Raw genomic sequence first — 14456 nt, forward strand, 5'->3', positions numbered from 1 at the left:
TTGTCTGTCTGCCACCTATCTTCTCACCCATTACTGTGTCTGCCTTTACAACCTAGCTCTGTCATATTTCCTCTGCCACCTTGTTGCTTCTTGTTCACCTTTTTTCCGCTTTGTTCATCTCCTGTCTCTGCAGCCTTGCCTGCCAGCCCTTGTCTTCCTCGCAAACTTTCTGTTTGTCTGTCTGCTTGCTTTCCCGCATGTCCTTGTGTTCAGTCTGTTTGGTACCTTGTCTTTTCTATCTGTCATGTCTGTGTGGCATCACAAAAAAAACAAAAACAAAGAAAAACCATGTCTACCATATCATGATCTAATGATTCCAGCAACATCCTGTGCCATCTTCCTCTGTACTCATGTTTCATACTTTTCTACTCAAATATGGCATCTCAATAAAACACCACAGTCCTGAAGGTCTCCTGCTTACCCCTGTTGAAGATTCAGATCAACCACATGAGGAGAAGAGTGGGATTGAAGCAGCACTTGGTGTCAAACGCATGATGAGAACAGGGCAGACACTAGGTCCAGACTACAGAAATGCAGACGGACAGCTTCACCGAAAACACACTTATCCAGACACAAGGGAAGAATGCTTGCCCTGTTGCTCAGACAAAACTGGCTGGATGCTAGAAAACAGACTGGACACAGACAATAGATAAAGAGGAGTATGCGCACAAACACTTGGGATACACATATTACTAAAGCTCCAGGTACTTGGGTGTATCCATTAGCTGAGCATGGAGGCAGTTTATGTCATAATGTTACACATCTGACACAAGATTGGAAAAGGCCAACAAATTAGGCTGCACACTCGAGCAGCACACAAAGCATGCAGCACAGGAGACACAGCAGGACATTCAAAACACATACAACGCAAGAAAGGACTCAGGGCTGAGAAATTGATTTAAACTACAACTAGAGATTTGATGCTTGACAAAACAGAAAAGTCAACAACAGTGCTTAAAACTGCAGTTGTTTATTTTTTTTTATTTAAGAGTGCTATATGGTGCTCAAGAACAGTATTTTCATTTTGTTAGTGGAATTATTCAGCATAAATGTTTTGGTCAGTAAAATTATCTTGCTAATAGAAATAATAATGCAAAGTAATATATTAGATAGTACAATGGCAATATCATTCAACAACTTAAAAAAATGGTAAGATGTTTTTAATCTAGCATTTAACAAATATGATTACTGTTACTGATGAGTGTATCTGCTTCATTTCAGCTGGATAAGAAATTATCAAACCAACACAGTTGGACTGAATCATGTGGGTGTTCAAATACTTCTCTTTTTGAGTTTAAGCTTAAAGTGACTGGTTGTTGTTTTTTTTTCTGTTTACATAATGAAAAAATTCCACCTACACAAAAACTGAAATACTCATGTTGTGGCACTAGGGGGCATGAGCGTCCACATTGACAACATGTCAAAATACAGAGAAAGAGCATTCTTCAGTTGGCTAAATATTTACCATTCAAACTTGCTCATTTTTTGTAATACAGTTTACAATTTCATCTCATTTATTAACCGTTTTAGTGCACAATAAAAGTTTGATGGGAACAAGATGAAACAAGACAGAGAGAAAAAAAACCTAGTAAAAACAGCTTCATTTTTGTTGGGGTTTCTAGGGCACAAAGTGATGATGGGCATGTGCAAAATAAGCTACCACATCATTGTTTTCAAAAGCACTGCATTTTTAATCACCACTGCTTCACAAACAAGAGGTTTTATAAATCTCCACTTTGAAAAGTGTTGAAAAGGAATCTGTTTTTCAGCAAACTAAAGTTTATTTGTGTGTGAACAGAGTTGCAATACACAGGAAATAACCACTGCTTTTGAAAAGATCTCTAGTGTAGATGGAGCCTTAGACTCTGAGGCATATACTCACTTCAGTTTTTTAAGTGTTAAAGGTTAATAAGTAGTTTATGCTACAGAAATAATTACGTGTATAATGTGAATCCACACACGATGTTATTTAAATGGTGCATACAGGTTTGTCTGTGGTATCAATGCTTTCAGTCAGCAGTACAGACTAAAGGCTCCTCTAATCGCAGAATGAGTCAAAAATTCAATTTCAAGATTTTAAAATGGAAAAATCATCTTGATCGCTCACTTTTTGTTGCTCACCTTCCTACACATGTGGTATTTGTACTTCTTTTTGTTGCACTAACTTACTGAATTGCTTTAAAGGTGTGATAAAAAAATGTTACAAATGTTTTCTATTTGTTAGAAAACTCTTTAGGAGAAGCATTGGAGTCAATTTAGTTCTGTTGGATTGACCCTGTCAGATTCACTGGCAGCATACACTTAATCTGTCTATCTAATCTAAAATGAATAAATCGAGAATAACCATTTAATGGTAGCAATTGTAGAAGGTGAGCCAGTTAAATTGGGCATTCATGGTATTGTAGATTGAAACTGAAAGGTGTAGAGCTTATAGATGCAAGTCATTTAAGGACCAATCATATGTGTCATGCCACCGGTTTAAATGGTCTATTCACAGCTGCTTCTCAACTCCACCTCAGCATCAGAATTTGTATCCAGCTAATGCATGTGTTCAAAAAAGACTTTGTTACAAAGATGAGATAAGAGCTATGTGAAGTCTTATCTCAGACAGCAGCTTGTGTTCGTCCCCAGTGTTTAATGCCACCAGGAGTCATATTCTTTTCCACATGCTGTCCTCTTACAGCAGCTACTAAAGTTTTTGTTCACTACTATTGTTACTACTGTGTTCACATACATAAAATCACAAGTTATGTTCTATGATATAACAAAAATAGTGGAATATCAAGATAAACTGCAGCTTCTCTCTGTCCAGTCTCCGTATACTGATGAATGCTTATAGTCTGGGCAGCAGGAATACACGATATTTGAGCAAACTCAGTTTGGTGTATGCCAGCATGATGACACATTTTCATTATGAAGACAGCCTGTAACAATATCAACAGGAAAGTAAGTTTTTTGAATAGGAAATTATTGCGCACTACAATCAGAAACTAAGTACTGCACATGATGTGTACGATTAGGCATGAAGCAGTTACCAGTATTCATGTGTACCAGGACTTTGAAAAACTGCCAAAATTTGCCATCATGCTGTTCCTGTGGCAGGAGCTGCTTTATGGCTCAAAGACAGAAATCGCAGGAATCCTTAATGTGCAGCATGGAGTAATATTCACTCACCCACTCCAGCTGGTGCCATCAGTCAGTCAACTTGTCCAAAAAAAAATAAAAAAAAATGGCTTTTTGGAATTTTTTTTTCACATAGCAATGGCTTTGCTGTCAGAATCTGGGCTGCTATGATTTCACATCTAAGCAGAGCAATAGCCAGCAGTGTTTCATATTGTTGTAATGCTACCTTTAAATTGACATTCATGAGTAGTTACAAGAGTTAGCATGTCTGTTTTAGTTGACATAAACAGCCTACTATAGTTAGGCTCGGTAACAATGCAAAATTTTTGACTAATTAGAAAAAGCTACCTAGTTAATGTTAAATGATGTCTATGTAACCAGTTATCTTGTTATAATTCTAATGTTATGGAGAAAAGAACAGTACAAATATTCTGCGCAGTTGTAAATTCTACTTTAGTACAATAATTAAATTTTATATTTTGTTAAAGTTTTCCATTGTTGTTTATGTTTGTTCTTAATCATAATCACAATTTAAAGTAAAATGGGTCGCAAATTTTGTGATATTTTTGCTGACTATCCTATATCAAGATAGTTTACGAAGTTTAAGAAGTTTCTGTGTGTGTATGTTTGGTATGTGTGTGTCTACGGTGTACACCAGCAATTCTCAGAGTCCAGACTCTGGTCTAGATCAGAGTGACGAGTCAATCTGGATCCAGCCCACATCCATTGGTACGTTTTAGTGAAGAGTTGTGTGGGTTCTTTAAGAAAGAGAGAAAATGTGCACAGGGTGAGTGAAGGAAAATGCGAGCCTGTGTCTGTATGGGAAGTAGCTCACTGGGTAGAGAAAATAGGCAAATTTCTCACCCCAGTCTCACTGAATTTTGACTATTTTCGTCAAGTAAGCCATGTAGCCCAGTATTGCATAGCCAAATTTTTGAAAATCGCAGCCTGTTTTTGTGTGCAAAACTGTAATCTAGCTGGTGCACATTATTTTGGCTTGCTTTGTACCCAGCTGCTTGGCAGCCAAAGCAGTTTGCAGCCTAAGCTTCTATTAGTGTTTTTATCAGAAAGCAAGGCAGCATAAAACGTGTTCTGTCACGTTGCCAAAGAAAGGTAGACTTTGAAAACCAAGTTTTCAAAGATGAGTACTTAGAGAAATATGCATTTATTTCTTCTCATCATATTTGGTTTCACATAGCATATTGGTGTGAGTCTGCATTCTCAGCAATAAATGTAGTAAAAGCTCATATCTTTAAGGTTTAAGCACCTCACTGATGGCAAACAATACAATTTTTCACATTTATAGGTTAGGTCTATATGTAGTTTAAGTGTCTTGGGGCACATGTAACCTTTATCTCAATCATTTTAATGTTACAATGCCATTTTATTCTTGATTGATTGATTGAGTTTACTCAGTAAAAGTAATGTACACATATATATATAAATGGTACATACATTAAAAATACTAGGATGACACAAGAAAGTGACAACTTATTTCCATTGTAGTCCAATGCAAAAAAAATTGTTTTTGTCTGAAAACACTTTATGCACTTTATTTATTTGAAGTAACTAAGTTATCAAGTTTTAACTATCACTAAATTGTTACTTGATAAAAGCCTAATATGTCCAATAGACAAAAATGTTTCTCTTCAGATTTACTGTAAAAACAGTGCAATTTAGAACTATTATTGCCATCCTGTGAAACCTTAGTATATTATGTGTGATTATCAAATCATCAGAATTTCGTACTTTTATATGTTTGTAAGATAACTGTGCCCATACACCGATTATGAAGATCCTAAAAATTCTTTAGATGCCGTGTGCAGTTACAAGAAACTCACTGAGGAAACAAGGAAGCTGGTAAAACAAATGTGATTGTAGAGACAGAACAAAAGAGGGTGCCGCTTCAAGAACACAGAGATGGGGGAGGGGTCAGACAGCTTTTCTTTTTTAGGGGGAGCTTTACTGTTTATGCTATATTCCATCTGTATCACGTTACAGCTTGGTGCCTGCTTTGAAACAGAGGCTTTACTAAGAGAGTCAAAGAGAGGAGAAAGAGAGGCCAAGCAGGGAAGAGTGGATCACAAAAGATTTACTTCACCCCTATCAAGAAACCTGTTTTTCAAGTAAGAACAAAGTAGCCAGAAAAAAAAGGGAAAGCACTGAAATAGGCAGGGCCAGGTTGAGAGTTATGAGGGTCTTGGGAGACTGATGACAGAGTAAGGAAAAAATGAACAGGAGAGAAAAAGGCAAGGAGTCCGATAGTTTCATTTTGAGCGGGAGGAGGGCATCTTGTGGCTTTTTCTGGCTTCAAAGTGTTTCAAAATTGAAAAAAATGAATTGAGAGCAGGATGGGCTGAGATGGAAAGGTGAGCGAGGGACAGAAAGAGAGGCAGAGCAGAGAGAAAAAAAAGGCAAAACAAAGAGAAGGGAGTAGGTGAGGTTCCCCAAGGAGGAGTCCTGCATATGAATATGAAATTGGAAACAGAGTGGCAGGTCACTGCTCAGCACTGGAGCAAATGCAACTATGAGAGTGATCTTTCTTGCCTCCTCCCATCTTCTTCCCTCACTGTGTGCTGAGCAGTGCAGATGGTGCAGTGTTTGCCCGCAGATATTAAGAAACCCAGGAGACCAAGTGTGTGAGAATGAACTTCATTCTACGCCATTATCACAACCATTCAGCTGAGCTCCCGTATTCAACAGAGTACAAGGTGGCTGCCTGTAACAACTGCTAAGAGGATGAAAACCTTCAAGTCGACTGTTTTCCTCACAAAATGAACATATGCTGGTATACAAGCATTTCGAATGCGCATCCGCAAGAATGTCCTCGCATTCTCTCACACACAAGCATGCAGAAAAGCGCTGCAGACTCGTGCCTCTCCTGGTAACATGCAATTATGTGGCTATGATGTCATTGATTTTCTGCAATGGTTAGAAGCTGCACGATGCGGTGCGATTAGAAAGCGCTGGAAAGTGCCTCGCTGTGTGGAATACTAATATGCTCATTTGTGAGCGGTGGCCAGAAGGGAAATGTTTTTCCATGCAAGCTCCCCTGCTAATGGTTACCTCTACAGAGTGGAGAGTTTAGGGATAACTGACTGACAGACTGCACGACTGGCAGACTGACTCAGCCATGATGGACAAGTTGGACTGTGGCTGGTTGTCAGGCCAGTGGACCGGCCCTGGGGCCTGGACTTGACAGGGCAGGGGGGGGAAGGAGAAAGGAAAATCCAAAGGGTACGAAAAAAAAGTAAGATAAGGAATGATGGGTCTGTTTGGGGTGACAGACACTGATGGGTTTCATTCAAAAAGAATGGTACCATTGTTCAGAAGCAAAGCAGCACAAACTAACTCGAAGTGCAAAAGAAAAAAACAAATAATTGGATTTTTTTGTGTTTTGTATGTAAATACACTCCTGTGCTGCCTTTGGAATCACTTAGTCATTCCATTTATCCCCACTTAGGGAGTCCTATGTAGTAGACTGTTTAAATGAGCTCATCATTATGATCAAGCAAGCCTTTTCAGACACTACACTTCTACACTCACTATGCGCACAATTTAACATAACAGGTCAATACTGATTAGCATTTTCTTATGCACTAAATGTATTTCAGCTTTTTGATCATATACATAAATACAAGATGCCTCAAGTTTGTTTTCTGGTTTGCTTGTTTTATTTATTTTTTTGTTCTGTTCATATTAATCATATAACATATGGCAAATTATTCAGATAAAATTAATGACTTTTGCCTGTGCTACCAGGAAAAAAAGATAACTACTAAATTTTCTACAAATTCCTTTTTACTCATATTTATTAGCAGCACAAATGTTGCATTTATATTGTTGAAAAGCTGGTAAAACACTTTAAAATATTTATTTGAGGGCTTTTGGTGCTGCTGTGCAATTGCATGAATATAAAATATTTTTCATTGAACAAGACATGTTTGTAGATTGATGACAAAACATTTTGCATTCATTTTCAAAATGTGCTGTGAGATATTTCAAGACAACATTACAAAATGTAAAAAAAAAAAAATCTCATAATTTCTGTTACAATCCTAATGCACAATAGAGCATAATCTGTGACTCAACATTACAATGGTTTATGCTGTAAATGTACACAACATCAAGGTGGACTGCTATATATGACCTTAGTTAACCCTCCCACTTTATCTGGGAGGGTTTTAGGATCACCCCCATAATTTAAAGTTCAACATTTTACAATGGGATTGATTGTGAACAAACAGTTGCCAGTCTCCCCAAGAATGGACGTGGCAGCAAGTTAACCTCAAGGTCAGACCATGCAAAGCTCAGGGTAATGACAAAACTCCTAAAAGATACATGTCTGACTCTACAGTTCAGGTCATAACAATATGATTAGAAAAAGACAGAACACGGTTAGTGTGTTTTGAAGAGTTACCATAAAAAAGCCAATTAACTAATTATCTTTTTTTTTTTTTTTACCTTTGGGATGATTTCTGAAGCAATGGCTTTTGAACAGATGAGACCAAAGAAGAGATATGTGGTAATAATACTGTTGCAAAAAAACTAAATTCACTGATAAGATACTGATAGGCTCTCTGAAATGTCCTCATTAGATGTATCAGAATCGTACTGTATGGTGCATATCTGTTCACAGTTCAATGTTCGGTCATTCTATTCTGTAAGTGATATGGCATTCCAGTTATGACGCGATTGGTGGAGTTGTTATGTCTTACTGATAAACTTTGTTCAAATGAGCACTCTCTGACAATCTGGGATAGATAGATTCTGCTGCTTGGATCTGTCTCATCCCTGGGATCTTCTGCTTGACTTTCTTTGGTAATAAACTGTTAACCCTCCTGAAACCCTTGTAACTGAAGAGAGGAAGAAAAGTCCTTGTAACTTCGGGTTAATTTGACCTCAGGAGGGTTAAAAATCAACAGACTTGGTCGTCCTGTCTCTCTTATCTCATTGCTATGACAAAACACACCATATTTGATGAAAACCAGACATTAAGAAACAACATGTCAGGATCTGTATGGGGCTGTAGAAACTCGGTAGTCAGGTAGTCAGGTCTTGTAATCCTGGGGCTGCAGGATTGTGATGAAATTTTCAGGTAATGTTGGCGTTGCCATAAGAAACAATCGATTTAATTTTGTTGGTGATCGGGATCTGACTGAGGTTTGCGCTTCTGGTTGACTTTGCATTATTTTTGCTACCACGTCAGCTCCTTTGTTTTTTAATCATTAATATTTTTTTAACCTTCTTGTGTCAATCTGCATTCTTGGGTCCATTCTTCCACAAACTGTGACACAATAATGTCAATGCCTTAGACAGGAAACAACATTGTGCTGTTCTGTTGGTTGATCTTTCCAAGGCATTTGATACTGTTGTTAAACAGTCAAACTGGTCTAAATTATGGGACTGTAGGGTCAGTAGAAGCTACCTTTCAGACAGAATGCAATATGTTTTTGCAGATGATTGAAGTCCAGATTTTAAAAGGAGTTGTTAGCCAGTAACTTTGTTAATCTCAAGAGACATCATGGGTACAAAAAGGTTAAATAAAAGAATCGATGAGAATGTTCTGAGTAAAACTGCAGACTTAGAGTAAGTGGAAAGTAAGGCCACACTAGAGGGAAATGGCTAAGAAAAAGTGATAAACACAGTCATGAAATACCAGAATAAATAAGGTAGACCAAGATTTAGAGAGAAAAAAACATTTGTGTTTGATAGAGTGAAGACAGTGGGAAGGTGAAATAGGTATTAGGTAAGAAGGACAGACAATGATGGAGGTGTATGTGAGAAGTGAGAGGGGCAGAGAGGACTGAATGTCTGTCTCTGCTTGACAGAATATAAAAGGAAGATATTTTTTTTCAAAACTGATTTTAGAAGAAGGCAAAAAAAAAAGACGGAAAACTAGATGAAATGAGACAGACAAAAAGCCCAGAGGACAGAAACCAAATATCCAGTTCTGCTGCTTTGGAGTCGACTCCAGCAAAGCCTTTCTGTTTGAGTGATTAGTGATGAGGCAGAGGGAGGGATACAGAGATGAGGAGAAGAGGGAGACAGCTGGAGAGACAAACAGGTAGCATATGGTTTTAGTGGGAACATGCCCAGAGACAGACAGGTTAAGAGAGAATGGAGAGCTGTTAAGTGAGGAGGCTTGAGAAAGAAAGGGAGTGTGTGGCGGGTTAAGACAGTGAAAAAGAGAAGTAGAGAGAAGTTAAGTGTGGAGTCTAGTTTTCCCATTATAGAGCCTGAAAGAGCCAGTGAAGAGCATTGTGACAAGAGCAAACATACCAAAAGTCTCTGAAACGTATACTGCCCTTAGTTTTCGCAATTTAGCATAAGAGCAATTGCTTGCACAACTAATTTTTTGAGAGCAGACTACGCCATGGGGAAAAAAGAAGGATTACTGAATCAAAAATAATGACTCAAAGATATGGAGTTGGAGCGAGCTTCAATAATGTCCAATTACATCAGCACCTGTCACCTGTCTTAAAATGAGATGTCAGTTTAATGAGAGGACAGTTCAGGTTGGCTTCTCTCAGGAGCAAACTGAAGTCATCAAAATATTAATAAAGAAAACTCCATGTGTATATGAGGCAGAATATACAGCGTTGCTATATAAAAATTGCTTTAATTAAGATTGAGATATGTTCAAAGCTTGACAGAAGTTGACATGTGGCAAATTGACTAGTTTAAAAAACAGACTGACCTGTGCATACATACTATACCATGACTGACAATGCATTTGAGACAAAAAGCAAGCACTAAGTCCAGGAAACCTCCTCTGTAATAGCTGATGAGGCATAGATAAGGGGGAAAATATAAACCCATTTTCAAAGATCTGAGTTTTCCCAGAGCAGTGTCCTCAGTAATCGAGAAAAAAAAAACATGAATTTGGGAACTACCAGGACAAAATTCCAATTTTTTCATTGAAAGTAGCATGCTTTAAGGGGATACATATCACCCGCCACCTTGCATGCCAAAGTTTTAAACAAGGACCTCATTCAATCTGATAATGCTTGGAATATATGCTGGGGATGACTTTCAGCTACGACCGTTAAATATATCTGTCAATATCTGTAAAAGTGACTTAGTTATAGCCATTTTGGTTTGCTAAGGTTGAACTGAGTTGGTCACAAAAGTTGATCAGTTGTAGACTTGTATACATTGATTACTTTTAGAGAGTAAATTCCATCTAATGGCTCATGAAATATTTTGCAAACAGACAAACGAACACACAGGCAATTACATGACAATAAAGTAGCTCCAATGCTGACAACACATTGCAATACTTCCTGCAAACTACAAATGAAAATGTATCTTTTCCTAAAATGTTTTCACAAAAAAAAGGTGTAAGTATATATAAGTATACTTTAAGTATAATACGTAAGTATATATGAGTATGTACCATACTAGATCATATAGGTTAGCGATGAGGAAGGACTGGTAAACTGGATGGACTGGCCATACATTCAAGATAAACACTCATTTTCACCTGTTGACTTTTGTGGTAAGCTCTAGTCCCTCCACAACCCAGAGCCAGACAAAGAAGGCAACAAAAGAAGCATGGATGGATGGATGGACAATTGAACTGGGAGGCTAAAAAAGGGGACTGTGGACTGGTGGAAGTTAGGAGAAAGTCTATTTTAAAACAATCTTTTATTGTTTTTTGTAACAGGATTGCCTTTGCTTTCAAAGAAGGCTGACTGCAGTGTTGAGGATTGGCTGGTCAATCACCAGTGGATGGCATATTTAATAAAGGGGCTTGTTTCTTCTGCCATTATCTCTCCTTGTTTACTCCTGACTTCCAGATTACTTAGCGGTGTTGCTGTGCACCATTTGATCCTTGATCCTGTTTCTCAGGTGAAGTGACTGATGTGGTGAGCCACCTATTGTTGCTGGGGGGCGTGACAGTCTCCTCCTCAGTCAGGTAGTATGAATCAGTAGACATGATAATAAGAAGTCACTTCAGTCCTGCAAGACACCCTGCTACTTTGCTTTGCTTCATGTCAGCTTTGCTTTATTTTCTTTGTTTACGCCGCTCCTTGTCAGCTTTGCTTGGCTGGCTCCCAGCTCAGTCTGTGCTCCATTTGGTCTGCCCTGGTTTGTTTTGATTTAATTTACCGTCGCTTGGCGGTGTTTTCACGTCACTGGCAACATGGACTAATTCAAGGGCTGGGGCTATTTAAATTTGCGTGTGTGTGTGCATGAGAAAGTAAATGTGAGGCTAATATTGAATTATTTTGTTTGAATTGATTTAGTATTGTCTAAATTTGGGAAAGGTTTTGTTTATGTGAATTTAGTTTTACCTGTAAAAGTTCAGTTTAGCCAGCCTCAATTATTTTAATTGCACACTAACAAATTGAGTATTGGTTCTTTTTCTGTTTGTTCATTCAAATGTGTTTATTTTATTCTGTTCTTTATATGAGGCTGCGAGCAGAAGGTGGTGGTTGATGGTTTTAGTTCTGGTTCCCCTGCTTCATGTGCTGTGGGTTATCAGTTCCTTCCACTCTTTCTCAGGTGCCCGGGTGATTTTTCTGGTTTTTGTTTGTTTGTTTTTTTGACCATCCCCTTTATTTGACCAGTCCCCACTGGAAAGCCTCAGTCCTGACTGATTCCTTACTTTAGCTTTTTCTTTGTAATTGACAGACATCGCCTCCATTTTGAAGTGATTTTAAAGTAATAGTGATAAATTTGCATTTGTACATTTGGAACACCATCTCCTGCTTCCTTTGTAGAGAGAATTGAAGTGCCTTATCAGTACTAGTAACATTTATTTTCTTGGGCAATAGTCCTAAGGTGGTGTTGTTCTATTTTGTATACTTGTAACTTGTAATGGTAAGAATTAACTTGAAAGAAAAACTAATATCCCCACAAGTTGCCACATTTTCTTAAACCTAACTTCTACATCTAGTTTTTTAATGCATAAACCTAATCAGAAGGGGTGTTCTGAATCTGTAAATGAACACCAAGTGAGAACTAAACAGAACAGAAACTCCAGAGCAGAAGCGGAAACAGGTTTAGATGTTTCGAACAATAGTCAGATGTATAACTGCCTCCATGTAATGGAGATTTTTTTCACATCTTAAAACTAGAAGCCCCGTCTTTAAAGACATTTTTCACTGCCTGAGGCTGCACACTACAAATGCTGCATTCAAACATCCTGGATACTAATTCAAGTTACTGACTGCTACGTTAGCCTCTACTCCACTTATGTGTTTTTAGACCAATCCCACTCACAGACATAAACTAGCAATAGCAATCACACACCTCCATGCCTGAAGTTAAAAAAAAGTTATCTCCCAGGACGCACCACAAAATTGCATTTCTGAAACTGTGTTTTCGTCCGGCTGCAAGGAAATTTGACACAAATTGCAGTGAGTGTCAAATTCAGTGCAGGGAATGTTCAAATCTCTGTATTGGAGAAACTAAACAGCCTCTCCACAGACTCATGGCTAAACACAGGAGAGCCAGCTCTTCAGGACAGGACTCAGCTGTGCACCTACACCTCAAAGGTAAACTATTTTGAGGACAAAAATTTTCATGTTTTGAACAGAGAAGACAGATGCTTTGAGAGAGGGTAGAAGGAAGCCTTTTATGGCAAATGAGGAAAAAACACTTTAAAAGGAGGAGGAGATCGGACGCCCAGTTCATATGTCAATGATCTCCTGACAACATTAGATTTTCCAGTGTTGATTGAAAACCTTTACACATTTATACGGTAATGCTGTGATTGCAATCACAAGACCACAAAAGACATTGAACCTGCTGCAGTTTCCATGCAAGGTCACTAGCGGGTGCTGGGAATTTTGTATTTGAACAACATGCATATGCAGACAGACAATTCAGTCTCAAGCTTAAAAACAGTTACATCCAAAATGGTGAATACACGACTGAAAGAAATGTGTCTCTGCTGATCGAGGAGCTGATGTAGTACATATATGTTTTGTGTCAGAAGCTCTAATAAATTGAAAAGCATGAGCAGTGCAAACAGAACTCTACTTTCTGCCACTGTTGTTGTTGATCTACTTGCACATGTGCAAAATAAGTATTACCTGACTGCAGTGGTAGTGCGCTTGTGCAAACACTTCCGCTTTCATGTAAACTGCATTTCCCGTGAAATGACGTACGGGGTTTCTAAAAACTTCTACTCCAAGGAAAAAAAGTTTTAGTGTCAGAGAATCAGATTGCTGTTGTCATGGAGACCAAGGGCAGAAATGCAACAGAACTGATCCAATTTTACTTCAAAACAACCTTGCATAAACTGGGCCTCAGATTTCAGCTTTCTAAAACTGACAATTGAGCATTAAACTTGATACCGAGTCATTTTCACTCTAACTCACACCTTTAAACATGGGACCAAAGTCCCCTCCTGTGGGAGGGGAGTAAAATTAATCTGCATATGAATTTAGCTGTATAATGTAACATCTAAGTTAGTTAAAAGCTTGGAACTGCACACTCTCCAGTTTTGAATTGAGAAAGCTCCTCGGATGGGAAGTGAAACATCTCTAAGTACAGAAAAGAAGTCATTAAAAAAATGACACTAACTTGTTTCTTTACATGAACATCAGACTGCAGCATATAATATGTAACCCTTTGAGCATTGTTTTGTTGTCTGATAAGACTAAGGCACAAAATGTTTACAAAATACTGGACTTTTTAGACATTGCTCTTTCTAATACCTGTCGTATCAAAGCTCTGTCTTACAACACAGAAATGTCAATATCTGTGTAAATGGAACAGCGCTTTGTTTATTGTAAGCCTTGCAATTAATCCTCCTCAAGTGGACAGCTCTTTATCCCACCGCTTATGTACCATTGATCAATCGGGACAGGATGAGTCTTTAAACTGAGTTTCACTTCCAATGGACAGTGAAAATATGCTGAATCATGTTCCCCTCCATTGATGATTCATCTTCTCCAGCACCTTGTTTATCATTCATTGACATTCCTCTGCTTTTTAGGTTGAATGCACACTTTTTTTTCTTATCAAATTATTTCACAACAACTTCATGAACTCTGTAGTTTCGAGGACATTTTGCTGACATGCAGTTTTTTAAAAATCTTTCATTTCATAAGGTGATTAAACAGCCTGCAGTTCATAACTCCTATATAGGTATGTCTACATATGTAAATCCCACTGGATAACACACTGCAGGAAAAGCAATATTCTGGTCATTAATATGAAAGCAAAATCTTTTAATCTTCTTGAGATAACTGCAGGAATAACTTATTTATACACTGATATTGATGTATGGAAACTTTAATAAAGCTTATTTAACTGAAGATTAATTCAAGCCGTACACATACTTGCATGCTTTGTTATATAATTGTACTGCTAAC

The sequence above is a fragment of the Kryptolebias marmoratus genome, linkage group LG1, assembly GCF_001649575.2.
Source record: "Kryptolebias marmoratus isolate JLee-2015 linkage group LG1, ASM164957v2, whole genome shotgun sequence".
Taxonomy (NCBI): Eukaryota; Metazoa; Chordata; class Actinopteri; order Cyprinodontiformes; family Rivulidae; genus Kryptolebias; species Kryptolebias marmoratus.